General features: G+C 73.0%; 1 protein-coding gene across 4 annotated transcripts in view; it reads left to right on the forward strand.

Moving 5' to 3' along the window:
• Nucleotides 1-15,285, forward strand: part of c9orf72 (C9orf72-SMCR8 complex subunit) — a 98,676-nt gene that overhangs the window by 600 nt on the left and 82,791 nt on the right. The gene's annotated exons all lie outside the window — the stretch shown is intronic.

Here is a 15,285-nt window from a genome sequence, read left to right on the forward strand (position 1 = left end):
GGAGAGAACTCCGGGGGATGGTGGCGTAAGGGAAGGGTGGTGGGGGGCGGGGGAGGGAGGTGGGGGGGGGGGAGAGAACCGGGGTATGGGGAGGGAGGTTGGGGGGGGGGGGGGGGAGAGAACCGGGAGGATGGGGAGGGAGGTCGGGGGGGGGGGGGAGAGAACCCGGGGATGGGGAGGGAGGTGGGGGGGGGGGGTGGGGGGGAGAGAACCCGGGGATGGGGAGGCGGGGGGGGAGAGAACCCGGGGAAGGGGGGGTGGGGGGCGGGAGAGAACCCGGGAAGGGGAGAGAGTGCCCGGGGAGGGGGATGGGGAGAGAGTGCCCGGGGAGGGGGATGGGGAGAGAGTGCCCGGGAGGGTGACGGGGAGAGAGTGCCCGTGGAGGGGGAGGGGGAAGGTGGGGGGAGAGAGTGCACGGGGAGGGGGAGGAGGAAGGTGGGGGGAGAGAGTGCCCGGGGAGGGTGAGGGGGAGACAAAGCCCAGGGAGGGGGAGGAGGAAGGTTGGGGGAGAGAGTGCCCGGGGAGGGTGAGGGGGAGACAAAGCCCAGTGAGGGGGTGGGGAGAGAGTGCCCGGGGAGGGGAGAGAGTGCCCGGGGAGGGGAGAGAGAGCCCGGGGAGGGGAGAGAGAGCCCGGGGAGGGGAGAGAGAGCCCGGGGAGGGGTGAGAGAGCCTGGGAAGTGGGAGGGGGAGAGAGTGCCTGAGGAGAGGGAGGGGGAGAGAGTGCCCGGGGAGGGGGAGAGAGTTCCCGGGGAGGGGGAAGGTGGGGTGAGGGGGAGCCCGGGGGAGTGGCAGGGGGAGCGGGTGGGGGGAGCCCGGGGGGAGCGGGTTGGGGGAGAGAGAGCCCGGGGAGGGGGAGCGGGTGGGGGGAGAGAGAACCCGGGGAGGGGGAAGAGAGAGCCCGGGGGGAGGGGAGGAGAAAGAGCCCTGGGAAGGGGAGGGGGAGAGAGCCAGGGGGTAGGGGTGGAGGTGGAGGAGGGGGAGGGGGAAGAGAGAGCCCAGGGAGGAAGGAGAGGGGGAGAGTGCCCGGGGGGATGGGGGGGAGGAGGGAGAGTGCCCGGGGCGATGGGGGGGAGGAGGGAGAGTGCCCGGGGCGATGGTGGGGAGGGAGAGTGCCCGGGGGCATGAAGGGGGAGCGAGAGCCTGGGGGGATGGGGGTGGAGCGAGATCCCGGGGGGATGGCGGGGAGCGAGAGCCCAGGGGGATGGGGGGAGTGAGTGCCCGGGGAGGAGGAGGGTACAGATTGCCCGGGGAGAGGGAGGGGGAGGGAGTGCCCGGGGAGGGGGAGGGTAGAGAGTGCCCGGGGAGAGGGAGGGGGAGAGCATGCCCGGGGAGGGGGAGGAGGAGAGCGAGAGCCCGGGGAGGAAGGAGAGGGGGAGAGTGCCCGGGGGGATGGGGGGGGTAGCGAGTGCCCGGGGAGGGGGAGAGAGTGCCCAGGGAGAGGAAGGGGGAGAGTGCCCGGGGAGAGAGTGCCTGGGGAGGGGGAGGGGAAGGTGGGGGGGAGAGAGTGCCCGGAGAGGGGGAGAGGGAAGGTGGAGGGAAAGTGCCCGGGGAGGGGGAGAGAATGCCCGGGGAGGGGGAGAGTGTGCCCGGGGGCAGGGGGTGGGGGGAGAGAGAGCCAGGGGGTAGGGGAGGGGGAGGGGGAGCCTGGAGGGAGGGGATGGGGGAGAGAGAACCCGGGGAGGAAGGGGAGGTGGGGGAGAGCCCCGGGGGGGAGGGTGGGGAGAAAGAGCCCGGTGGTGGGGGAGGCGGATCCCGGGGGAAGGGGGTGGGGGGGGTGAGAGAACCCCGGGGAGGAAGGAGAGGGGGAGAGTGCCCGGGGTGATGGGGTGGGGGGGGGCAGCGAGAGCCCGGGGGGATGGGGGGTGGGTAGCGAGTGCCCAGGGAGGGGGAGGGTAGAGATTCCCCGGGGAGAGGGAGGGGGAGAGAGTGCCCGGGGAGAGGGAGGGGGAGAGAGTGCCCGGGGAGTGGGAGGGGGAGAGAGTGCCCGGGGAGGGGGAGGGGAAGGTGGGGAGGAGAGAGAGCCCGGAGAGGGGGAGGGGGAAGGTGGAGGGAGAGTGCCTGGGGAGGGGGATGGGGAGAGAATGCCTGGGGAGGGGGCGGGGGAGAGAGTGCCTGGGAAGTGGGAGGGGGAGAGTGTGCTCGGGGAGGGGAGGGGGACAGAGTGCCCGGGGAAGGGGGGGGGGAAGAGAGCGCCCGGGGAGGGGGAGTGGGAGAGAGTGCCCGGGGATGGGGAGGGGGAGGGAGAGAGAGTGCCCAGGGAGGGGGAGGGCGTGAGAGTGTCCGGGGGTGGGTGGTGGGGGGCGAGAGAGAGAGAGAGCCCGGGCGGAGGTGGAGGTGGGAGAGAGAGCCTGGGGGGAGGGGCGGGGGAGGGGGAGGTAGGAGAGAGAGCTCGGGGAGCAGGTGGGGGGAGAGAGAGCCTGGGGGGAGGGGCGGGGGAGGGGGAGGTAGGAGAGAGAGCTCGGGGAGCAGGTGGGGGGAGAGAGAGCCCGGGGGAGCGGGTGGGGGGAGAGAGAGCCCAGGGAGCAGGAGAGAGCTCGGGGGGAGGGGTTGGGGGGAGAGTGTGCCGGGAAGGGGAGAGAGTGCCTGGAGGGGGCGGTGGGGTGAAGAGTGCCCGGGGAGGGGGAGGTGGAGAGAGAGCCCGGGGAGGGGGATGGGGAGAGAGTGCCAGGGGAGGGCGAGGGGAGACAGTTCCCAGGGAGGGGGAAGGGGAAGGTGGAGGGGGAGACAAAGCCCAGGGAGGGGGAGGGGGAAAGTGTTTGGAGAGAGTGCCCGGGGCGGGTGAGGGGGAGACAAAGCCCAGGTAGGGGGAGTGGGAGAGAGTGCCCGGGGAGGGGGAGAGAGTGCCTGGGAAGTGGGAGGGGGAGAGTGTGCCCGGGGAGGGGAGGGGGACAGTGTGCCCGGGGAGGGGAGGGGGACAGAGTGCCCGGGGAGGGGGAGGGGAGAGAGAGCTCGGGGAGGGGGAAGAGAGTGCCCGGGGAGGGGGAGGGAGAAGAGAGTGCCCGGGGATGGGGAGTGGGAGAGAGTGCCCGGGGATGGGGAGAGGGAGAAAGTGCCCGGGGAGGGCGAGAGAGTGCCCGGGGAGGGGAGGGGGTGGGGGAGAGAGTGCCCGGGGAGGGAGAGGGGGAGAGAGTGCCCGGGGGGAGGGGGAGCGGAGAGAGAGTGCCCGAGGGGAGGGGGAGGTGGGAGAGAGAGCCTGGGGGGAGAGGCGGGGGAGGGGGAGGTAGGAGAGAGAGCACGGGGAGCAGGTGGGGGGAGAGAGAGCCCGGGGGGAGCAGGTGGGGGGAGAGAGCCCGTGGGGGAGCGGGTGGGGGGGAGAGAGAGCCCGGGGGGAGCGGGTGGGGGGGAGAGAGAGCCCGGGGGGAGCGGGTGGGGGGAGAGAGAGCCCGGGGGGAGCGGGAGAGAGCTTGGGGGGAGGGGTTGGGGGGAGAGTGTGCCGGGGAGGGGGAAGGGGAGAGAGAGCCCGGAGGGGGCGGGGGCGGGGGACTGTGGCGATGGGGTTGGGGGGAAGAGTGCACGGGGAGGGGGAGGTGGAGAGAGTGCCCGGGGAGGGCGAGGGGAGAGAGTTCCCGGGAGGGGGAGGGTGGAGGGGGAGACAAAGCCTGGGGAGGGGGAGGCGGAAAGTGTTTGGAGAGAGTGCCCGGGGAGGGTGAGGGGGAGGACAAAGCCCCAGGGAGGGGGAGAGTGCCGGGGAGGGGAGAGAGAGCCGGGAAGTGGGAGGGGGGAGAGAGTGCCTGGGGAGGGGGAGAGAGTGCCCGGGGAGGGGGAGGGGGAGAGGGAGAGCGTGCCGGGGAGGAGGAGGGGAAGAGAGAGCCCAGGGAGGGGGATAGGGAAGAGAGAGCCCGGGGGGAGTGGGAGGGAGAGGAGGAGAGGGTGGAGGGGGAGCCCGGGGGGAGCGGGTGGGGGGAGAGAGAGCCCGGGGGGGGGAGTGGGTGGGGGGAGCGGGTGGGGGGAGAGAGAGCCCTGGAAGGGGGAGCAGGAGGGGGGAGAGAGAGCCCGGGGAGGGGGAGGGGGAGAGTGCCCTGGGGACGGGATGGGGAGGCGGAGAGAGAGCCCGGTGAGGGGAGGGCGGAGAGAGAGGCCTGGGGAGGAGAGGGGGAGGGGGAGAGAGAGCCCGGGGAGGGGGAGGGTGATAGAGTGTCCGAGGAGGGGGAGGGCGTGCCCGTGGAGGGAGAGGGGGAAGAGAGAGCCCGGGGAGGGGGAGGGGGGAGGGCGTGTCCGGGAGGGGAAGGGGGAGAGAGTGCCGGGAAGTGGGATGAGGAGAGAGTGCCTGGGGAGGGGAAGGGGTAGAGAGAGCCTGGGGAAGGGAGGCGGAGAGATTGCCCTGGGAGGGGGAGAGAGTGTCCGAGGATGGGGAAGGGGGAGAGAGTGCCCGAGGACGAGTAGGGGGTGAGAGCCTGGGGGGAGGGGGGAGAAATAGCCCGGGGAGGGGGAGAGAGCTGGGGGGAGCGGGTGGGGGGGAGAAAGATCCAGGGGAGGAAAGGGGAAGGGGAGGGAGCCCGGGGGGAGAGGTGGGAGAAAGAGGCCAGGGAAGGGGAGGGGGTGGTGGGAGAGAGAGCCTGGGGAGGGGCAGGGGAGAGAGTGCCCGGGGAGGGGGCGAGAGTGCCTGGGGAAGTGGAGGGGGAGGGGGAGAGAGTGCCCAGGGATGGGGAGGGGCTGAGATTGCCCGGTGAGGGGGAGAGAGCCCGGGGGGATGGGGTGGGAGGAGAGTGCCCGGGGAGGGGGCGTGGGTGGGGGAGGGGAGCCGTGGGGAGGGGGTGGGGGGTAGCGAGAGCCCCGGAGAGGAAGGAGAGGGGGAGAGAGCCCGGGGGGATGGAGTGGGAGAGAGGTCCCGGGGAGGGGGAGGCGGTGGGGGGGAGTGAGAGCCCGGGGGTGGGAGGTGGGTGAGAGAAAGCCCGGGGGGAGGTGGTGGTAGGAGTGAGAGCCCGGGGAGGGGTAGGTGGAAGAGAGAGTCCGGGGAGGGAGAGGGGGAGAGAGTGCCCGGGGAGAGGAGGGGGAGGGGGAGAGAGAGCCCAGGGAGGGGGAAGGGGAGAGAGAGCCCGGGGAGGTGGAGGGGGAAGGTGGTGGGAGAAAGTCCCCGGGAATGGGGAAGGGAGGGAGAGTGCCCGGGGGGAGGTAGAGAGAGTGCCCGGGGGGAAGGGTTGGGGGGAGAGAGAGCAGGGGGTAGGGGAGGGGGAGGGGGAGCCTGGAGGGAGGGGGTGGGGGAGAGAGAACCCGGGGAGGAAGGGGAGGTGGGGGAGAGCCCCGGGGGGGAGGGTGGGGAGAAAGAGCCCGGTGGTGGGGGAGGCGGATCCCGGGGGAAGGGGGTGGGGGGGTGAGAGAACCCGGGGAGGAAGGAGAGGGGGAGAGTGCCCGGGGTGATGGGGTGGGGGGGGGCAGCGAGAGCCCGGGGGGATGGGGGAGTGGGTAGCGAGTGCCCAGGGAGGGGGAGGGTAGAGATTCCCCGGGGAGAGGGAGGGGGAGAGAGTGCCGGGGAGAGGGAGGGGGAGAGAGTGCCCGGGGAGTGGGAGGGGGAGAGAGTGCCCGGGGAGGGGGAGGGGAAGGTGGGGGGGAGGAGAGAGCCCGGAGAGGGGGAGGGGGGACGGTGGAGGGAGAGTGCCTGGGGAGGGGGATGGGGAGAGAATGCCTGGGGAGGGGGCGGGGGGAGAGAGTGCCTGGGAAGTGGGAGGGGGAGAGTGTGCTCGGGGAGGGGAGGGGGACAGAGTGCCCGGGGAAGGGGGGGGGGAAGAGAGCGCCGGGGGAGGGGGAGTGGGAGAGAGTGCCCGGGGATGGGGAGGGGGAGAAGTGCCTGGGGGGGGGAGGGGGAGGGAGAGAGAGTGCCCAGGGAGGGGGAGGGCGTGAGAGTGTCCGGGGGTGGGTGGTGGGGGGCGAGAGAGAGAGAGAGCCGGGCGGAGGTGGAGGTGGGAGAGAGAGCCTGGGGGGAGAGGCGGGGGAGGGGGAGGTAGGAGAGAGAGCACGGGGAGCAGGTGGGGGGAGAGAGCCCATGGGAGAGCGGGTGGGGGGGAGAGAGAGCCCGGGGGGAGCGGGTGGGGGGGAGAGAGAGCCCGGGGGGAGCGGGTGAGGGGAGAGAGAGCCCGGGGGGAGCGGGAGAGAGCTTGGGGGGAGGGGTTGGGGGGAGAGTGTGCCGGGGAGGGGGAAGGGGAGAGAGTGCCCGGAGGGGGCGGGGCGGGGGGATGTGGCGATGGGGTTGGGGGGAAGAGTGCACGGGGAGGGGGAGGTGGAGAGAGTGCCCGGGGAGGGCGAGGGGAGAGAGTTCCCGGGAGGGGGAGGGTGGAGGGGGAGACAAAGCCTGGGGAGGGGGAGGCGGAAAGTGTTTGGAGAGAGTGCCCGGGGAGGGTGAGGGGGAGACAAAGCCCAGGGAGGGGGAGAGTGCCCGGGGAGGGGAGAGAGAGCCCGGGAAGTGGGAGGGGGAGAGAGTGCCTGGGGAGGGGGAGAGAGTGCCCGGGGAGGGGGAGGGGGAGAGGGAGAGCGTGCCCGGGGAGGAGGAGGGGGAAGAGAGAGCCCAGGGAGGGGGATAGGGAAGAGAGAGCCCGGGGGGAGTGGGAGGGAGAGGAGGAGAGGGTGGAGGGGGAGCCCGGGGGGAGCGGGTGGGGGGAGAGAGAGCCCGGGGGGGGGAGTGGGTGGGGGGAGCGGGTGGGGGGAGAGAGAGCCCTGGAAGGGGGAGCAGGAGGGGGGAGAGAGAGCCCGGGGAGGGGGAGGGGGAGAGTGCCTGGGGACGGGATGGGGAGGCGGAGAGAGAGCCCGGTGAGGGGAGGGCGGAGAGAGAGCCTGGGGAGGAGAGGGGGAGGGGGAGAGAGAGCCCGGGGAGGGGGAGGGTGATAGAGTGTCCGAGGAGGGGGAGGGCGTGCCCGTGGAGGGAGAGGGGGAAGAGAGAGCCCGGGGAGGGGGAGGGGGAGGGCGTGTCCGGGGAGGGGAAGGGGGAGAGAGTGCCCGGGAAGTGGGATGAGGAGAGAGTGCCTGGGGAGGGGAAGGGGTAGAGAGAGCCTGGGGAAGGGAGGCGGAGAGATTGCCCTGGGAGGGGGAGAGAGTGTCCGAGGATGGGGAAGGGGGAGAGAGTGCCCGAGGACGAGTAGGGGGTGAGAGCCTGGGGGGAGGGGGGGAGAAATAGCCCGGGGAGGGGGAGAGAGCCTGGGGGGAGCGGGTGGGGGGGAGAAAGATCCAGGGGAGGAAAGGGGAAGGGGAGGGAGCCCGGGGGGAGAGGTGGGAGAAAGAGGCCAGGGAAGGGGAGGGGGTGGTGGGAGAGAGAGCCTGGGGAGGGGCAGGGGAGAGAGTGCCCGGGGAGGGGGCGAGAGTGCCTGGGGAAGTGGAGGGGGAGGGGGAGAGAGTGCCCAGGGATGGGGAGGGGCTGAGATTGCCCGGTGAGGGGGAGAGAGCCCGGGGGGATGGGGTGGGAGAGAGTGCCCGGGGAGGGGGCGTGGGTGGGGGAGGGGAGCCCGTGGGGAGGGGGTGGGGGTAGCGAGAGCCCCGGGAGGAAGGAGAGGGGGAGAGAGCCCGGGGGGATGGAGTGGGAGAGAGGTCCCGGGGAGGGGGAGGCGGTGGGGGGGAGTGAGAGCCCGGGGTGGGAGGTGGGTGAGAGAAAGCCCGGGGGGAGGTGGTGGTAGGAGTGAGAGCCCGGGGAGGGGTAGGTGGAAGAGAGAGTCCGGGGAGGGAGAGGGGGAGAGAGTGCCCGGGGAGAGGAGGGGGAGGGGGAGAGAGAGCCCAGGGAGGGGGAAGGGGAGAGAGAGCCCGGGGAGTGGGAGGGGGACAGAGTGCTCGGGGAGGGGGAGAGAGTGCCCAGAGAGGTGGAGTGGGAGAGAGTGCCCGGGGAGGTGGAGGGGGAAGGTGGTGGGAGAAAGTCCCCGGGAATGGGGAAGGGAGGGAGAGTGCCCGGGGGGAAGGGTTGGGGGGAGAGAGAGCCAGGGAGTGGGGGAGGGTGGGGGGAGAGAGTCCCCGGGGAGGGAGAGCGGCAAGGGGGAGGGTGTGGTAGAGAGCGCCCGGGGAGGGGGAAGGGGGTAGAGAGAATGCCCGGGGAGGGGGAGGGGGAGAGAGTGCCCGGGGAAGGGGAGGCGGGGGGGAGTGAGTGCCTGGGGAGGGGGAGGGGGAGAGAGTGCCAGGGGAGGGGGAGGGGGAGAGAGTGTCTGGGGATGGGGAAGGGGGAGAGAGTGCCTGGGGAGGGGTAGGGGGAGAGCCTGGGGGGAAGGGGTGGGGGGAGAGAGAACCAGGGAACGGGAAGGGGTGGGAGCCCCGGTGGAGGTGGGGGAGAAAGAGCCCAGGGAAGGGGAGGGGGTGGGGGGAGAGAGAGCCCAGGGGTGGGGGAAGTGGAGCCTGGCAGGGAGGGGGTGAGTGGGAGAGAGTGCCCGGGGAGACGGAGAGTGCGCCCGGGGCGGTGGAGGGGGAGGGGGAGAGATTGCCTGGGGAGGGGGAGAGAGTGCCGGGGAGGAAGGGGAGGGGGAGAGATCCCAGGGGGATGGAGTGGGAGAGAGTGCCCGGGGAGGGGGTGAGGGAAGAGAGAGCCCGAAGGGAGGGAGGAGAGAGGTGAGAGAAAGCCCGGGGGCAGGTGATGGTAGGAGAGGGAGCCCGGGGAGGGAGAGGGGGAGAGAGTGCCCGGGGAGAGGAGGGGGCGGGGGAGAGAGTGCCCAGAGAGGGGGAGTGGGAGAGAGTGCCCGGGGAGGTGGAGGGGGAAGGTGGTGGGAGAAAGTGCCCGGGAACGGGGAAGGGAGGGAGAGTGCCCCGGGGGGAGGGGTTGGGGGGAGAGAGAGCCAGGGGGTGGGGGAGGGTGGGGGGAGAGAGTCCCCGGGGAGGGAGAGCGGCAAGGGGGAGGGTGTGGTAGAGACCGCCCGGGGAGGGGGAAGGGGGGGTAGAGAGAATGCCTGGGGAGGGGGAGGGTGAGAGAGTGCCCGGGGAAGGGGAGGGGGAGGGGGAGAGAGTGCCTGGGGAGGGGGAAGGGGAGAGAGTGCCTGGGGAGGGGGAGGGGGAGAGAGTGCCTGGGAGGGGGAGGGGGAGTGAGTGCCTGGGGAGGGGGAGGGGGAGAGAGTGCCAGAGGAATGGGAGGGGGAGAGAGTACCGGGGAGGGGGAGGGGGAGAGAGTACCCGGGGAGGGGGAGGGGGAGAGAGTGCCCGGGGTGGGCGAGAGGAAGAGAGTGCCCGGGGTGGGCGAGGGGGAGAGAGTGCCCGGGGAGGGCGAGGGGGAGAGAGTGCCCGGGGAGGGCGAGGGGGAGCGAGTGCCCGGGGAGGCTAAGGGGGAGCGAGTGCCCGGGGATGGGGAAGGGGAGAGAGTGCCCGGGGAGGGCGAGGGGGAGCGAGTGCCCGGGGAGGCTAAGGGGGAGCGAGTGCCCGGGGATGGGGAAGGGGAGAGAGTGCCCGGGGAGGGGAGGGGGAGGGGGAGAGAGTGCCCGTGAAGTGGAGGGTGGCGAGAGTGCCCGGGGAAGGGGAGGGAGTGCCCGGGCAGGGAGGGGGAGAGAGAGCCTGGGAGGAGGGAGGGGGGGGGGAGAGGGGGAGGGGGGGAGAGAGCTCGGGGAGGGGTAGAGAGAGCCGGGGGAGGGGGCGAGAGTGCCCGGGAATGGGGAGGGGGAGGGAGTGCCTGGGGAGGGGAGGGGAGGGGGAGGGAGAGAAAGTGCCCGGGGAGGGGGAGAGTGTGTCCGGAGATGGGGAGGGGCAGAGAGTGTCCGGGGAGGGGGAGGGAGTGCCCAGGGGGGGGAGGGGGGAGGGGGAAGAGAGAGCCCGGGGCGGGGGAGGGGAAGAGAGCCCGGGGAGAGGGAGGGGGAGAGAGTGCCCGGGAAGTGGGAAGCAGAGAGAGTGCCCGGGGAGGGGAAGAGGGAGAGAGTGCCCAGGGTCGGGGAGGGGGAAGAGAGTTCCCGGGGAGGGGGAGAGAGTGTCTGGGGATGGGGAAGGGGGAGAGAGTGCCCGGGGAGGGGTAGGGGGAGAGCCTGGGGGGAAGGGGTGGGGGGAGAGAGAACCAGGGAACGGGAAGGGGTGGGAGCCCCGGTGGAGGTGGGGGAGAAAGAGCCCAGGGAAGGGGAGGGGGTGGGGGGAGAGAGAGCCCAGTGGTGGGGGTGGGGGTGGGGGAAGTGGAGACTGGCGGGGAGGGGGTGAGTGGGAGAGAGAGCCCGGGGAGGGGGAGGGGGAGAGAGTGCCCGGGGAGACGGAGAGTGCGCCCGGGGAGGTGGAGGGGGAGGTGGAGAGATTGCCCAGGGAGGGGGAGAGAGTGCCGGGGAGGAAGGGGAGGGGGAGAGATCCCAGGGGGATGGAGTGGGAGAGAGTGCCCGGGGAGGGGGTGAGGGAAGAGAGAGCCCGGGGATAGGGAGGGGGAAGAGAGAGCCCGGGGAGGGGGAGGGGGAGAGAGTGCCCGGGGAGGGTGAGTGGGAGAGAGTGCCCGGGGAGGGTGAGTGGGAGAGAGTGCCCGGGGAGGGTGAGGGGGAGAGAGTGCCCGGAGAGGGGGAGAGGGAGAGAGTGCCCGGGGAGGGGAGGGGGAGAGAGTGCCCGGAGAGGGGGAGGGGGAGAGAGTCCCGGGGAGGGGAGGGGGAGAGAGTGCCCGGAGAGGGGGAGGGGGAGAGAGTGCCCGGGGAGGGGGAGGGGGAGAGAGTGCCCGGGGAGGGGAGGGAGAGGGAGAGACAGTGCCCGGGGATAGGGAGGGGGAGAGAGTGCCAGGAGAGGGGGACGGGGAGAGAGTGCCCGGGAAGGGTGAGGAGGAGAGAGTGCCCGGGGATGGGGAGGGGGAGAGTGTGCCCGGAGAGGGGGAGGGGGAGAGAGTGTCCGGGGAGGGGGAGGGAGTGCCCGGGGAGGGGGAGGGGGAAGAGAGAGCCCGGGGCGGGGGAGGGGGAGAGTGTGCCCGGAGAGGGGGAGGGAGAGAGAGTGTCCGGGGAGGGGGAGGGAGTGCCCGGGGAGGGGGAGGGGGAAGAGAGAGCCCGGGGAGAGGGAGGGGGAGAGAGTGCCCGGGGTGGGGGAGGAGGAAGAGAGTCCCCGGGGAGGGGGAGGGGGAGAGAGTGTCTGGGGATGGGGAAGGGGGAGAGAGTGCCCGGGGAGGGGTAGGGGGAGAGCCTGGGGGGAAGGGGTGGGGGGAGAGAGAACCAGGGAACGGGAAGGGGTGGGAGCCCTGGTGGAGGTGGGGGAGAAAGAGCCCAGGGAAGGTGAGGGGGTGGGGGGAGAGAGAGCCCAGTGGTGGGGGTGGGGGAAGTGGAGCCTGGCAGGGAGGGGGTGAGTGGGAGAGAGAGCCCGGGGAGGGGGAGGGGAGAGAGTGCCCGGGGAGACGGAGAGTGCGCCCGGGGAGGTGGAGGGGGAGGGGGAGAGATTGCCCGGGGAGGGGGAGAGAGTGCCGGGGAGGAAGGGGAGGGGGAGAGATCCCAGGGGGATGGAGTGGGAGAGAGTGCCCGGGGAGGGGGTGAGGGAAGAGAGAGCCCGAAGGGAGGGAGGAGAGGGGTGAGAGAAAGCCCGGGGGGAGGTGATGGTAGGAGAGAGAGCCCGGGAAGGGGGATAGAGCCCGGTTGGGGGGCGGGGGGAAGAGCCCTGGGAAGGGGAGGGGGAGAGAGCCCGGGGGCAGGGGGTGGGGGGAGAGAGAGCCAGGGGGTAGGGCTGGGGGAGTGGGAGGGGGTGGGGGAGCCTGGGGGGAGGGGGTGGGAGAGAGAGAACCCGGGGAGGAAGGGGAGGGGGGGAGAGCCCGGGGAGGAGGGTGGGAAGAAAGAGCTCGGTGGTGGGGGAGGGGAGTCCCGGGGGGAGGGGGTGGGGGGGGTGAGAGAGTCCGGGGAGGAAGGAGAGGGGGAGAGTGCCCGGGGGGATGGGGGGGTGGGCAGCGAGAGCCCGGGGGGATGGGGGGGTGGGCAGCGAGAGCCCGGGGAGGGGGAGGGTCGAGAGTGCCCGGGGAGAGGGAGGGGGAGAGAGTGCCCGGGGAGGGGCAGAGAGTGCCCGGGGAGAGGGAGGGGGAGAGAGTGCCCGTGGAGAGTGCCCGGGGAGGGGGAGGGGAAGGTGGGGGTGAGAGAGTGCCCGGAGAGGGGGAGAGGGAAGGAGGCGGGAGAGTGCCCGGGGCGGGGGAGGGGGAGAGAGTGCCTGGCAAGTGGGAGGGGGAGAGTGTGCCCGGGGAGGGGGGGGGGGGGAGGGAAGAGAGTGCCCGGGGAGGGGGGGGGGGAATAGAGTGCCCGGGGAGGGGATGGGGAAGAGAGTGCCCGGGGAGGGGGAGTGGGAGAGAGTGCCCGGGGATGGGGAGGGAGAGAGAGTGCCTGGGGAGTGCGAGAGAGTGCCCGGGGAGGGGAGGGGGAGAGAGTGCCCGGGGAGGAGGAGGGGCAGAGAGTGCCCGGGGGGTGGGTGAGAGAGAGAGCCCGGGCAGAGGGGGAGGTGGGAGAGAGAGCGCGGGGGGAGCGGGTGGGGGGAGAGAGAGCCCTGGGGGAGTGGGGGGGGGCGAGAAAGCCCGGGGAGTGGGAGAGAGCTCGGGGGGAGGGGTTGGGGGGAGAGTGTGCCGGGGAGGGGGAAGGGGAGACAGTGCCCGGAGGGGGCGGTGGGGTGAAGAGTGCCCGGGGAGGGGGAGGTGGAGGTGGAGAGAGTGCCCGGGGAGGGGGATGGGGAGAGAGTGCCAGGGGAGGGCGAGGGGTGAGAGTTCCCGGGGAGGGGGAGGGGGAAGGGGGAGGGGGAGACAAAGCCCAGGGAGGGGGAGGGGGAGGGGGAAAGTGTTTGGAGAGAGTGCGCGGGGCGGGTGAGGGGTCGACAAAGCCCAGGGAGGGGGAGGGGGGAGAGTGCCCGGGGAGGGGAGAGAGAGCCCGGGAAGTGGGAGGGGGAGAAAGTGCCCGGGGAAGGGGAGAGGGAGAGAGTGCCTGGGGAGGGGGAGGGAGAAGAGAGAGCCCAGGGAGGGGGAGGGGGAAGAGAGAGCCCGGGGGGAGAGGGAGGGAGGAGGGGGGAGGGGGAGCGGGTGGGGGGAGAGAGAGCCCGGGGAGGGGGAGGGGGACGGTGGGAGAAAGAGCCCAGGGAAGGGGAGGGGGTGGGGAAGAGAGAGCCATGGGGTGCAGGAGAGGGAGAGATCCCGGGGTGAGAGGCTGGGGATAGAGAGAGTCCGGGGAGGATGGGGAGGGGGAGAGAGCCCGGGGGGAGGTGGGGGGAGAAAGAGCCCGGGAAAGGTGAGGGGGTGGGGGGAGAGAGAGCCCAGTGGTGGGGGAGGGGGGTGCTGGGGGGACGGGGTGGGGGGAGATAACCCGCGGAGGAAGGAGAGGGAGGGGGAGCCCGGGGAGATGGGGGGGCGAAGAGAGTGCCCGGGGATGGGGAGGGAGAGGGAGTGCCCGGGGAAGGGGAGGGGGAGGGGGAGTGAGTGTCCAGGGAGGGGGAGGGGGATAGAGTGCCGGGGTGGGTGAGGGGGAGAGAGTGCCCTGGGAGGGCGAGGGGGAGCGAGTGCCCCGGAAGGGAGAGGGGGAGCGAGTGCCCCGGGAGGGGGAGAGAGAGCCCAGGGAGGGGGAGGGGGTAGTGCCTGGGGAGGGGAGAGAGTGCCCGGGGAGGGGAGAGAGAGCCCGGGAAGTGGGAGGGGGAGAGAGTGCCTGGGTAGGGGGAGGGGCAGAGAGTGCCCGTGGAGGGGGAGGGGGAGAGGGAGAGAGTGCGCGGGGAGGGGGAGGGGGAAGAGAGACCCCGGGGAGGGGGAGGGGGAAGAGAGACCCCAGGGAGGGGGAGGGGGAAGAGAGAGCCCGGGGGGAGGGGAGGGGGAGCGGGTGGGGGGAGCGGGTGTGGGGAGAGAGAGCCCAGGGAGGGGGGAGAAAGAGCCCTGGGAAGGGGATGGGGAGAGATCCTGGGGGCAGAGGGTGGGGGGAGAGAGAGCCAGGGTGTAGGGGTGGGGGAGGGGGAGGGGGAGCCTGGGGGGAGGGGGTGGGGGAGAGAGAACCGGGGAGGAAGGGGAGGGGGGGAGAGCCCGGAGTGGGGAGGGTGGGGAGAAAGAGCCCGGGGAGGGGGAGGGTAGAGAGTGCCCGGGGAGAGGGAAGGGGAGAGAGTGCCCGGGGAGAGGGAGGGGGAGAGAGTGCCTGTGGAGAGTGCCCGGGGAGGGGGAGGGGAAGGTGGGGGAGAGAGAGTGCCCGGAGAGGGGGAGAGGGAAGGTGGAGGGAGAGTGCCCAGGGAGGGGGAGGGGGAGAGAATGCCCGGGGAGGGGGACGGGGAGAGAATGCCCGGGGAGGGGGAGGGGGAGAGAGTGCCCGGGGAGGGCGAGAGAGTGCCCAGGAGTGGAGGGGGAGGGGGAGAGAGTGCCCGGGGAGGGGGAGAGAGAGCCCGGGGGGTGGGGGGGGAGAGAGAGCCCGGGGGGAGGGGGAGGTGGGAGAGAGAGCGTGGGGGGAGGGGCGGGGGAAGGGGAGGTAGGAGAGACAGCCCGGGGAGCAGGTGTGGGGAGAGAGAGCCCGGGGGTATCGGGTGGGGGGAGGGAGAGCCCGGGGGGAGCGGGTGGGGGGAGAGAGAGCCCGGGGGGAGCGGGTGGGGGGAGAGAGAGCCGGGAGAGCGGGAGAGACCTCGGGGGGAGGGGTTGGGGGGAGAGTGTGCCGGGGAGGGGGAAGGGGAGAGAGTGCCCGGATGGGGCGGTGGGGTGAAGAGTGCCCGGGAAGGGGGAGGTGGAGAGAGTGCCCGGGGAGGGGGATGGGGAGAGAATGCCCGGGCAGGGGGATGGGGAGAGAGTGCCAGGGGAGGGCGAGGGGAGAGAGTTCCCAGGGAGGGGGAGGGGGAAGGTGGAGGGGGAGACAAAGCCGAGGGAGGGGGAGGGGTAAAGAGTGCCCGGGGAGGGGGAGAGAGAGCCCGGGAAGTGGGAGGGGGAGAGAGTGCCTGGGGAGGGGGAGGGGGAAAGAGTGCCCGGGGAGGGGGAGAGGGAGAGAGTACCCGGGGAGGGGGAGAGGGAGAGAGTGGCCCCGGGAGGGGGAGGGGGAAGGGAGAGCCCGGGAGGGGGAGGGGGAAGAGAGACCCCGGGGGGAGAGGGAGGGAGGGGAGGGGGTAAGGGGAGCCCGGGGGGGGAGCGGGTGGGGGGAGAGAGACCCTGGGGGGAGTGGGTAGGGGGAGCGGGTGGGGGGAGAGAGAGCCCTGGGAGGGGGAGCGGGAGGGGGAAGAGAGAGTCCGGGGAGGGGGAGAAAGACTGGGTGGAGGGGGGAGAAAGAGCCCGGGGAAGCACAGTGGGTGGGGGGAGAGAGAGCCAGGGGGTGGGGGGGAGAGAGAGCCAGGGGGTGGGGGGGAGAGAGAGCCAGGGGGTGGGGGAGAGGGAGAGAGCCCGGGGGGAGGGGGCTGGGGGTAGAGAGAGTCCAGGGAGGATGGGGAGGGGGACAGAGCCCGGGGAGGAGGCGGGGGGAGAAAGAGCCCGGGGAAGGGGAGGGGGTGGGG

Source organism: Carcharodon carcharias, chromosome 4, assembly GCF_017639515.1.
Source record: "Carcharodon carcharias isolate sCarCar2 chromosome 4, sCarCar2.pri, whole genome shotgun sequence".
Lineage (NCBI taxonomy): Eukaryota > Metazoa > Chordata > Chondrichthyes > Lamniformes > Lamnidae > Carcharodon > Carcharodon carcharias.